Below are 12615 nucleotides of genomic sequence, written 5' to 3' on the forward strand. Positions count from 1 at the left end.
TGGAGAAGGGAATGGCTACCCTCTCCAGTATTCTGGCCTGGAAAATTACATGGACTGTATAGTCCATGGGGTTGCAAAGAGTCGGACATGACTGAGTGACTTTCACTTTCTTCCCTGGCAAGGATTCAGCCAATGAAAAGTCATGGACTCTGCTTACTGTAACCTTCCCAACTCCCTCTTCCCCTCTATAAAAATATCCTCCTTGTCATGTGGGAATTTGCACACACTCACCGTGGTTGGAGACCCTGAATTGCAATTCTCTGCTAGTCCCAAATAAATCCACCTTTGCTGGAGAAATAGCTGGCAGTCTATGTTTCAGATCAGCACCACAATTCAATACCTTGTGTTCCTTATAGCCCTGTTTTATCCCCATGATTCAGAAAGCAGTGATTATTTGTCAAAATTTTTCCCTTCAGGAGTGGGCCTGATACATCCTGAACTAAAGAAACCAATTAAATGTCTAAATAGATTTGTCTAATGCCCTAAAGAAAAATAGTGTTGACGTTAAGCTTTTAATTGCAAGAAAGGCTGTGTTAAAAACAAAGAGTTTTCCTTGGAATTCCCCAACATGGATCTTTTACTATAAACAGCAATTCTGGAAGATAGGAAGCAAAGAGTTTACATGGAGAGGCTAAAATTCACACTATGAATAAAGAGTCATTTTCTTACCTAAAAGGAAAAAGAGATTGCAATGTAAGCCCTGACAGTTGCCTTTCCTTTTTGTAATGCAAGTGTCTGACTTTAAGTTTTGGTTGCTGAGGCACCCACTTCAAAGATGCCTCTGCTTCAACGCATCTAGGAAGGCCATCTCGAGTCTCTGCTTTGCTCCCTACCCCATGAGGTTCCTTTGTTTTAGAGACATTGGTTTATGTGACTGCCGGGGTCCAGCCCCGGCTAATCCAGGGTATTCGAAGCGGGGACGGCGTCGGCGACCTATTTATTTAAATATTTTATCAAAGATATAAAGAGTAATAGGATGAGGATAGCTCAATAGGAAAATACAGTGGAGAAAAGAGGCTGAGTAGCTTGGTTTACGCGGGAGACCAATAAAACTTCAAGACAAGAAGTTTGCACCACTTACGTAGGCCACAGGCGTCCTTCCATTCTCCCAAAAGAGAGGAGACACTGAGGCCTCCCTGGTCGGATCTTAGAAGCCCAGGCATAATTAGTAAGCACGGTGGGTTCCACGCTCCAGATGGAGACTCAGCCAGAGTGAGAGAGAGAGAGACATGGGGAGACCAGTATTTTGAGAAACTGATCCCAATTCTTTATTTCCCATGGTCTACTTTTATACACTGAGATGTTATGCAAAAGTCACGCGGGGTCAGCAGTCCTGACTTTTATCAAAGTCAGGTGCTTCATACAAATGTATACAGAGGTCTTAGGGGTGTTACATCATCTTTTGGCCAGGGGGGCCTGCTGACAATTTATGACCCTCTCCTTGTGACAGTGGTCAGTCAACCAGGACACTTATATCTCCAGGGGTGATTATTCTTAAAACAGATGCCACCCAAATAAAGTTACATTCCTATAGGGTGAGGGTGTAGTGGGTTTTAGCTAAGGAAAGAATTTACTTAGCCTAAGGTCTAACGTGATTAATATCAAAGGTTAATACTTGTTTCTTCTATATATTCATTAATGTGTGTAAGGGCAGGGGATATGGAGACTTAGCAACAAACATTGGCTCAACAAATGAAAAACCCTTCACCAATACAATTTCTAATCAGCCCACTATACTTATACCAATGGTTTTCTAACTTTTCTAAGGAACCTGTTTTTAGAAGGTTTAAAGCATCTCGTGCCTTTCACGGTTGGGAGGCTGTGAGTGATCACATGTGGCCGGACAAGCCTGTCAGGCAGGCTAGAGAACCTTCAGGGGAGTTTGTAGGTTAAAACACTCTTACCACGCCCAGGAATTATTATTAACTGGAGCTCTAAGTTAACTCCTTCTCCAAAAAAGGTGGTGGGGGACAGCCCCCCGTAAAGTCAGAGGTGTAGGTGAGAGCACAAAGTAGTAAAGTAGGCAGGCTCTGGTTATGGGGGTAGATGCTCCAGGAGTTCCAGGGGGACTCCTGAGGCTCGATCCCGCCTTTGTGTATGTCGAGCCTCCTTCCTCATGACCTTTGTCACGGGCGGAGTGCCTCACTCTGGCCCCCAACATGTGGCCATTTGGGTACTCTTTTCTTTCTTTCTTTCTCTCTTCCCTTGCTTTAAATTCCCACTCTTATGTTTCTAATTCACTAGTAAAGAGCAATCCAGGGAAACCCTAGACCCCCACCCTCAACCTCAATCAAAGCAGATTCCCAGGCCTGTGGCCAAGCGCTCTCCGTGTGTCTCTACCAGAGGCTTCCTTGTATGCCCCCTGGCGTGCCTTATACACTCGCGGGCTTGTAAGTAATAAACTCTTTCTGCCTTCAAAGTTCCCTAATGGTTATTGCTAGAGGGTATCTTACCATAATAATAAGAACCACATGAGTTAGTCTAGTTACATTAGTTTGCAAAGAGGAGATGTCAGAAGGTCACTGGGCCCCTAGGCATTGCTAGGGATAGCATTACTATCAATAGGCTGAGACCAGCAAAAAACAAAGACACACGATCAGTAGGCAAGGGAGGACAAACTGCATCTACCAGATTAGATTATAGATGCTGTCTGGATCTTAAGAAGGACCCAGTGCCCCAGTACCCCAGTACCCCCCAACCCCAGATGAGTCCCAGAGAAGGTCAGTATAGGTGCTAAAAAGACCCTGCCTCATTTTGTAGAGGAATCTGAAAGAGAAGATACCTGTGCTCACTTCCTAGGGTCACGTCAAGACTTCCAGGGATTTTCTGCATCCAACATGGCAGCAGAGGATGGTGACAACAGAGGGCCAAGAGTGACCTCACAGAATGCTGACACGCCAGTAGAAAACACTGATAGGCTGCTGGTCAATTATGAAACAAATATTAGAGAGCTGAAGGCGCCTCAGAGCTACACAAAGAGAGCCCAGAGTGTACACTTCTTAACAGAGAAGCCAAGGCCTGGCTACGGGCAGCAGCGGCTACAAGCACGTGACAGTAGGAACCAGGACGCACCAGCTCCCTCCACACAGAGCGAGGGAGAACAGAGGAGCTCACTGTACTGAGTGTCCTAGACTTCATAATCCATCGCACTAAATGTCCTACCTGCTACGCCAGGACGATACAGAAACGTCCCGGGAGCTTGGACCCCCGCCCAGGGGGAAGAAGGGAATAAAAAGGAGAGAGAATTTTGAACTGACGTGAGTTGTTTAAATCCTGAATGGGCCATGTTTACAACTGAAAGTGACTTAGTTGCCTTAGATTGGAAAGAATTCTTTTTTTTTTTTTGCCTTCAGTGGAAAAAATATTGAGTTCAATTGTAATGAAATATTAAGAAGTTATTTTTGTTTCACACTGGTGTTGAGACTGTAAATTATAAAATTATTAGAAATGCCAGCAGCAGGGACGAGAATCATGAACCAAAGTTAAGAGACACAAGAAATAAATACCCATTTTAATAAAAGCTCAAGACGAATAAACAAGAGAATGATAAAATCTTCTAAACAACAGAAGGACATTTCTTTGGGCTTGAAAAAGTATCTTAAGCTTTCAGATCCAAACATCTCACCAAGATCTTGCCAACAACACTGAAAACTAGACAAGCTTCTAAACACAGGGGTAGAATGAATACATCACACATTAACGGAAGATAATAAAAGAAAAATACAAGCGATCTATATGTGACCAAGAAGTAGACTGCCATCAGATTTTGCATTTACTCTAAACAATACCAAAAGTCAAAGGAAAGAAAAATGTCTACCAAGATCAAATTATTTTGAATCTAGAATTCAGTTTCCAACCAAACTATCATTCAGATATGAACTAATTATATAAGACACATTCTCTGACAACAATGTAAGGACCATAGAAATTAACAAAAGTCTAGCCAAAAAGGATATCAGCCATTCTGGCATATTGAAATAGCCTGTGTGTTTATACTCGAGATAAAGTGAAGCTCATCCTCAAATTTCAAACTATTTAGAAATCACTGACACTAAGGGTATATTAGGATCTGTGAACGGTAGCAACAGTGGTAAAGGAGAAAAACCATATTTGTAAATGCGCGTATTAGACCATGTGGACACCTAAAATAAATGAACACTTTGCAAGCAAATACCAACATGTACACACACACAGGCACACAACCAAGAGAATCTAGAAAGAAATTAAAGATAAATACAGCAAAAGTAGAAAGTAACGACGTATAAGAAATTTTTTAATGGATCTGATAAATAAAACCAGGAACTGGCTCTTTAAAATGACCAATATAATAGAAAACATATTACCAGTCCTTTGGGTAAAAAAGAGATAGAAAACAAGACAAATAAATGCCATTGGGACTGAAAAATGAGGGGGAAATTTTCTTGGAGGTAATTTTAAATTATGAGAAAGAATAGTTCATTTGTATCTGATCAACGAAAAATTAAATATGACCAGGAGTTATGTATATGAGTACAGATAAATCTTAGAACCATTATATGAAAAATTGCCACAGGTGTGAATGTTATGAACATTAGGACATCCTAGATGTGAAGCTTTAAAATAAATATAAATAAACTGTGGGCTATAATGGAGACATAAATATGTAGTAAAAATAGAAAAGCAGATATGGGAATGTTAATGACAAATGTGAGATTGTGATTATCTCTGGAGAGAAAGGAAATGAGATCAGAAATGGGCACACAAAAGCTTCAGGAGTATCATTATTGCTTTTTTAAAATATTAAATAAATACAGTCAAATGTTGATAGGTGCTGGGTGAGTGCGTATCCATCAGATATTCTCTATGATCTAGGGCATGATTAAAATATTGTGTAATAAAAGTTACAAGAGAGTATCCTAGGTAATTTTAAACTTAAAAATCTAAACATCATGCTTTATTTCTCAGGAAAACATACATTATTAAACTAACACATGGGCTTCCCAGGTGGCTCAGTGGTAAAGAATCTGCCGGCAATGCAGGAGACACAGGAGACGAGGTTCAACCCCTGGGTCAGCAACCCACTCCAGTGTTCTTGCCGGGAAAATCCCATGCACAGAGGAGCCTGGCAGGCTACAGTCCACGCGGTCGCAAAGTCAGACACGACTTAGCGACTGAGCACACACACACGCTAACACAATAGAAACAGAAAAAAGGTAAACACACTATGAGACTTAAGAAGTAGTCTAAGCTCCAGCCACCACCAAAGACATCAGAATACTATGGTTTGTATGTTAATGTTCTTTGGAACCTGCCAGGAACTGATAATTCTGTGGTTTTAAACACTCTGAGTACACAATAGATATAACACTGGTATCAAAGGCAGAATCAGATGGCACATGTACACACACCAAAATAAAACCACAAAAACCCATTTAGTCAATTGCAAAAGCCTTGAAATAAAAAATTAGCCAAGTGAGTCTTTTTTATTGGTATAAAAAACTAAGGTTGGAATTCCTTCCAAGGTTAGAATGTCTATTAATATGATTTATCTTACTATATATTAAAAGAGAAAATTATATGATTATTATAACATATGCCCAGAAAGCATTTGGTAAAATATAACACACTTTAAGGACAATGAAAATAACAAGCTTGAAAATTAAGAATAGAAGTAGATTTCTTTATGTTGGTAAGGAAAAGTACGTTCCAGAAATTAGCAGTGAACATCATCCTGAATGTGAAATACTAAAGTTATTTCCATTAACATCCCATATGGAGCAAAACAGTTGTCCCTGACAGTAATTATTTAACATTTTTCTGATAATCATAACCACTATGGCAGATTTTTAAATTAAATAAATTGTTAAAAACTTAAGTGGAATAAAAAAGTTACAGTTGACAGATTATTATATTGCAATGTAAAAAAAAAAAAAACTAGAGAACCAACTGAAAAATTATCATGACCTAATAAAAGATTTTAGTCTGATGTCCATGGAAGAAAAATATAAAAGATAAATAGCTGTAGCTGACCAATTCTGAACTGTCCATTAGGGTAACAGCTAGCTACACCTGGCATTTAGCATTTGATATGTGACTAAGTCAGGCTTCTCTGGTCGCTCAATGGTAAAGAATCTGCCGCCAATGCAGAAGCTGTGGGTTTGATCCCTGGGTCTGGAAGATCCTTTAGAGAAGGAAATGGCAACCCACTCCAGTATCCTTGCCTGGGAAATCCCATGGACAGAGGAGCCTGGCAGGCTACCGTCTATGGGGTTGGAAAAGAGTTGGACATGACTTAGTGAATAAACAACAATAACAACATGTGGCTAGTCAGAATTAAGAGGTCTCATAACAAAAAGAGCATGAAATATCTTAATGTCCATAAATTATGCTAAATATGGTATTTTAGATATACAGTGTTAAATGAAATCTATTATGAAAAATTAACTACATCTATTTCTTTTTAATGTGACTATAAGAAAATTTTCAATTATGATTGTGGCTCATATTCTTTGCTCTTATTACTACTGGGCAACACTGGATTAGACAATGCAATCGAAGAAGGATTTAATTTATACCAAAAACAAAATACTGGTTACTACTTAGGAACCAACTTAATTAAAAAAAAATGCACCACCCTATATAAAGAAAATCATAAAAATCTATAGGACGTAGGGCTTCCCAGGCGGCGCTAGTGGTAAAGAGTCTGCCTTCCAATGCAGGAGATGCAGAGAGAAGGGTTCGATCCCTGGGTCAGGAAGGTCCCCTGGAGAAGGAAGTGGGTGAGAAAGGTTCGATCCCTGGGTCAGGAAGGTCCCCTGGAGAAGGAAGTGGGTGAGAAAGGTTCGATCCCTGGGTCAGGAAGGTCCCCTGGAGAAGAAGGTGGGTCCCTGGGAGGTCCCTGGAGAAGGAAGTGGGTGAGAAAGGTTCGATCCCTGGGTCAGGAAGGTCCCCTGGAGAAGGAAGTGGCAACCCACTCCAGCACTGTTGCCTGGGAAATCCCACAGCCAGGGGAGCCTGGTGGGCTGCTGTCCATGGGGCCTCAAAGAGTCAAACATGACTGAGTGACTGAATACAACGGAAAGACATAACAGAATAAATGGATAAACTGGGCGAAATTACCACGTTGTTAGATAAGAAGGCTCAAAAATATGAAAATGTCACTTCTCATAGAATTAAATCTATTATTTTGGTGCAAATCCAATCCAGTGAGCTTTCTGCTCGTGTTGCTTGGTTGTGTCACGACTGTATCAATGACCCCAGTCAAGGGTTTCCCTTTAGCATACCTTTAGCAATGTGACTGCAGCTCCAACCTCCCAGAGACCGAATCTGTTTCTCCCCTCTTTCAACATTGTCCTGTTTTATGACTTTGCCCAACAGAACATGGCTCAAGGGGTGGCACTGTGGATGCTGAGACCAAGCTTCAAGAGACTTTGACTTGGGCTCTCTAATGGCTCAGCGGTAAGGAATCCACCTGCCAATGCAGGAGACACGGGTTCAATCCCTGGTCCGGGAAGATCCCATGTGTCACGCAGCAAATAAGCCTCCGTGTTGCAGCCACTGAGTCCACATGCCCTGGAGCCCGTGCCCCGCAGTAAAAGCCACCACAATGAGCAGCTCTCCCCCCCCCAACTAGAGATGAGCCCCCACCCCTGCAACTAAAGAAAAATCCTGTGCAGCAGCAAAGACCCAGCAAAGCCGAAAATAAATAAATAGATAAAATAACTTTTTAAAAAGAGAGAGAGACGTTGGCTCTTAGAGTCTGCCACTGTCCTGGGAAGAGTTTGGGCTAGCCTGTTGGAGTTTATGGCACTATGGGGACAAGAGCCCAGTCGCCCTACCCAAGGGCTCCCTCTAGCCAGCCAACCCCAGATAAAGAGGTGAGAGACAGCCAAGCTGCAGCCCTATCCAGGATTCACTACAGATTCATAAGCCTCCCCAGCTAAAGTCAGAAACACCAGCTGGCTTACCCCTAGAGTATGAGCAATAATAAAAGCTTATCGTTTTCATCCAATGAGTTATTAATGAAGTAGATACTGATACGGGCTTCGCAGGAGGTACTAGCAGTAAAGAACCTGCCCGCTGACGCAAGAAACGTTGGGAGACTAGGGTTCGATGCCTGGGTCGGGAAGATCCCCTGGAGGAGGGCATGGCAATTCACTCCAGTATTTCTTGCCTGGAGAATCCCATGGACAGAGAAGCCTGGTGGGCAGCAGTCCGTGGGGTTGCAAAGATCTGGACATGACTGAAGTGACTTAGCATGCATACATGCACATAGATACTGATACATTTGATAGAACCAGTTGATATTAAAGCTTATCTAGAACTTTAGACACATAATACAAGCCAGGAAATTTCTGAAGAAGAATAAGATGTTTCACCCTATCTGATATCAAAAGACAATTCAAAGCTTCAGGAATTGAAATTAAGTTAAAACTATTATAGGGTTAAAATACACCTGTGGAACAAAAAAGTAAATACTGAAAACAAACTCAAGTAAATATAGAAACATGATATTAAAACAAAGTATCAGATTAATGAATAAAGAAAATAAGTAACAGCATTTAGGAAACTGGCATACAACATCAAAAACCAATTCAATATGAATTAAAATTGCTCATTTTTTATTTACAAAAATATGAAAGTGTAGTTTTATAAGCGTTGGGTAGACGGCAGCAGGGAAGCTTGCAAAGCCTGCACTTGGCCCAGGGGTTGGAGATGCTCTTGCGGGACCTTGCAGGAGCTGAAGTGGTCCCGTGGCAACCAGGTAAGCCAGCACGTAAGCAACACGGCTTGTGCTGTGCTCAGTCACTTTAGTCGTGTCCCACTCCTTGTAGCCCTAGGGACTGTAGCCCGCCAGGCTCCTCTGTCCTTGGGATTTCCCAGACGAGAATAGCAGAGTGAGTTGCCATGCCCTCCTCCAGGGGAACTTCCCTACCTAGGGATCAAACTGACATCTCCTTTATTGCAGGCAGAAGATTTACCGCTAAGCCACCGGGGAAGCCCAAGGGACAAGGTCCATGAGCTGTGACAGTCTCTCTCTCCCAGCCCCGTGGTGCTCTGTACCGCCCCTAAAGTCTAAAAGAGCGGGACTTCTCTTTCATTCACTTCCTTCTACCAAACTCATGCAAAATGACTCTTGTGGCCCACACTGAACCAAAACTCTATAAGGAAAGAAACTGTGGGGAGAGAGGCTCCGGTTTGTGTAACTGACACAGGACACACCCACCAGCAATTCTGTCTCTACCCATTTATCATCAGAATGATGAGCAAGAGAGCATAACTACCCATGCTTGGAGTTTGTTCCAACATCCCCATTGGAAGACATTAGGAGAATAAATAGATAAATAAGAATATCTTCATACAAAGGAACCCTATACAGCTTTTGAATGGGAAGAAAGCATACTGCAATTTACAAGTTATTAGAATTTCCACTGAGAAGGAAACGGCAACCCACTCCAATGTTCTTGCCTGGAGAATCCCAGGGACGGAGAAGCCTGGTGGGCTGCCGTCTACGGGGTTGCACAGAGTCAGACACGACTGAAGCGACTTAGCAGCAGCAACAGCAAAATTTCCACAACATAAAGCAAACTAGCAAGTTGCAGAAAATGATATAAAACATATCATTTTTGTTTAAGTACATAAATGCTTATTGAGCATAAAAACATCCATGCAAAAGTAGTGAGTTCTCTCTGGGTGATGAGATTGGGAGGCAGAGGGGAAAGAAGGAGCCACTGCCCCCTTTTTATTTAATATTTTTATGGATCTTTTCATTTTATTACAGCAAAATGTATTCTTCATAATAAGAAACCCAGTTAAAATCTTTAAAAGAAAGAGAGTACCTTAAAATAAAAATCACAGGAATTGATTAAATGCTAACAAAAATATTTTAGAATCTTAGACTCTGTACCTAATGCATTTAATCAGATCTCATCTGTTAAGATAAATGAATTTAGTATCTTTATTATTGACTAATGAACTAATGAATAGTAGTAAGTAGAATATTTTAGTATATTATTTGATTAACCCAAATAGGCTTTTGGGTGACGCACCATCTCTGCCTTTTTCCTGCAAGTTGAGAGACTTCAGAGAAGGATTCTTAAATATAGAGAAATCTGAGCATGTGATTTGTAATTTTCCCATGTGACTAAACAGAAAGAATCCCCATGTTCAATCTTGGAACCCTAGGAGGTGCATAATTTTGTAAATGTTGACTCCTTAGATGAAGGAATTTCCCTCAAGATGTCTGTACTGAAGCACTGAGGGGTGGGGATTTCCCTAAAGCATGACTCACTCGGGTGCCTGAGGTCAAGAAACATATTTTAAGCTCTCCTTGGCACTGCTAACAATACCTGGCCCCTTCAGTCAACAGACACTCATTCACTGTCCAGCAAGTGCCAGCCGTGCACGGGAAGTACAGGAAGCAGCTGTGAGCAGGGCTCGCGTGGGCTCTGCCCGACTGGATCAGTGAAGGTCCACTGGAAAAACACAAGACGTTAATAAGCAGCTGCTCTGTTTCAAAAGAGAGCTGAGGGGGAGCCAACAAGAACAAACGTCCAGCCCCAGCTGTCCCTTCACAAAAGGAATCGGGAGTCGTGAAGCTCCGGGAGGTAACAGGAAATGATCAAGCCAGCTTTAGATCGAATCCCTGGCAGAAACAAATCGCACGGTCTTTCCTTCCGCAGACATCGGGCCTGCACCAGGAGCCAGGAACCGTGATCAGTGTGTCCCACGGGAAGAGGTGCACACACCAGCTGGCCGTTTAGTCCACAAATATTTACTGGGTACTTACAATATGCCAGGGCCATTCTAGGCACTGAGGATACAGCAGAGAACCCTGCACTCATGAACGGACACAGACGTGGAGTGAGAGAATCAAGAAGAAAAACATATGTCAATATTATGTCACATGTACCTACAGTATTGACGAGTAAGTGAGCGAAAGTCGCTCAGTTGTGTCCGACTCTTTGTAACACCATGGACTGTAGCCCGCCAGGCTCCTCTGTCCACTGAATTCTCCAGGCAAGAATACTGGAGTGGGTGGTCATTCCCTTCTCCAGGGAATCTTCCCGACCCAGGGATGTAACCTAGACCACGTGTAAAAGTGATAACTAATGAAAACCTACTGTACAGCTCAGGGAACCGTACTCACTGCTCTAGGGTGACCTGAACAGGAAAGAAATCCAAAGAAGAGGAGCTAATCTGTATATGTATGGCTGAGTCACTTCTCTTATAGCAGAAACTAACACAACCTTGTAAAGCAACCAAACTCCAAAAATATTAATATAAAAAATTTTATGTCAGATGGTGATAAGTGCTATGCAGGGAAATACAGCAGAAAAGGATATTAGGGAGGTTGTTCGCAATTTTAAATAGGGTAAGCAAGGAAGGCCTCATCAGGTGATACGTGAGCAAAGATTTGAAGGGGTCTTGGGTACGAGTCACACAGATGTCAGGTGGAATTGCATTCTAGTAGCGGGAGCAGCAAGTGCAGAGGTCGTGAGCTGAGGTCACCCCTGGTGTGTGCTGTGGTCAGCAGTAAGTTCAGAGTTTAGCAGAAGAAACGAGCATACAAAAAGGAATTGTTTTTTTTACTCTTAAAAAAAATTTTATCATAGTATAGTTGCTTTTCTCCTTTTGCCTTCAATCAAAGGAGAAGAGGGCAGCAGAGAATGAGATGGTTGGATGGCATCCCCGAGTCAATGGACACGAATCTGAGCAAACTCCGGGAGATGGTGAAGGACAGGGAAGCCATGTGGTCGCAAAGAGTCAGACACAACTTAGCAACTGAACCACATAGCTGCTTTACAAAGCTGCATTAGTTTCTGCTGCATAGCAAAGTGAATACATTCACGCATATACACTTAGCATATATCCCCTCTTTTTTCGATTTCCTTCCCATTTAGGTCACCAGAGAACCAGGAATTATTTTTTAATTCAACATGACAAGTGATGATGCTGGGTATTTTTGCTAACTAATCAAGGGAAGTCACGGCAGACTTCTGGTGCCAGGCCCCACAGAGAGTGGCTGATATTGCTGGAGGCAGCTGGGCAGCAAGATTATCGTTAAATGGAACCATTATGCATGTGACAAGTGGGAAAAAAAAAAAAATTGACTCAGCAGCACTGGGTGCGGACCAGACTCACCTGACCCACTTCCTCACCTGAAAGCCACTTCACCTTTCCCTGAACAGTCTCCTCCCTCCTCGCTCATTGTCCTCTGTTTGCTCATGACCCTGTGCTCGCTCACTGACTGCAGTCTCAGGCTGAGGGTATAGAAGCACAGCGGACCCCTGGGTCCTTCTCGCCACCTGCTGCTCCATCCCCACCACCACTCTTAACCAGCTGTGTGCCCCCGCGTCCTTCTCCTACCCTCTCCAAGCCACTCCTCCTCATTTGCTTCCCTGGACCCTTCACATCAAAAATACATAGGTCTGGGCTTCCCAGGGGATTCAGTGGTGAAGAATCCATCTGCAATGCAGAAGACGTGGGTTCAGCCCCTGGGTGGGGAAGATCCCCTGGAGGAGGGCATGGCTCCTCACTCCAGGATTCTTGTCTAGGAGCCTGGGGGACTACAGTCCACGGGGTCACAAGAGCTGGACAGGACTTAGAGAGTAAAAACCAGCAGTAGATTGATCT

The sequence above is a fragment of the Bos mutus genome, chromosome 15 (genome assembly GCF_027580195.1).
Source record: "Bos mutus isolate GX-2022 chromosome 15, NWIPB_WYAK_1.1, whole genome shotgun sequence".
Lineage (NCBI taxonomy): Eukaryota > Metazoa > Chordata > Mammalia > Artiodactyla > Bovidae > Bos > Bos mutus.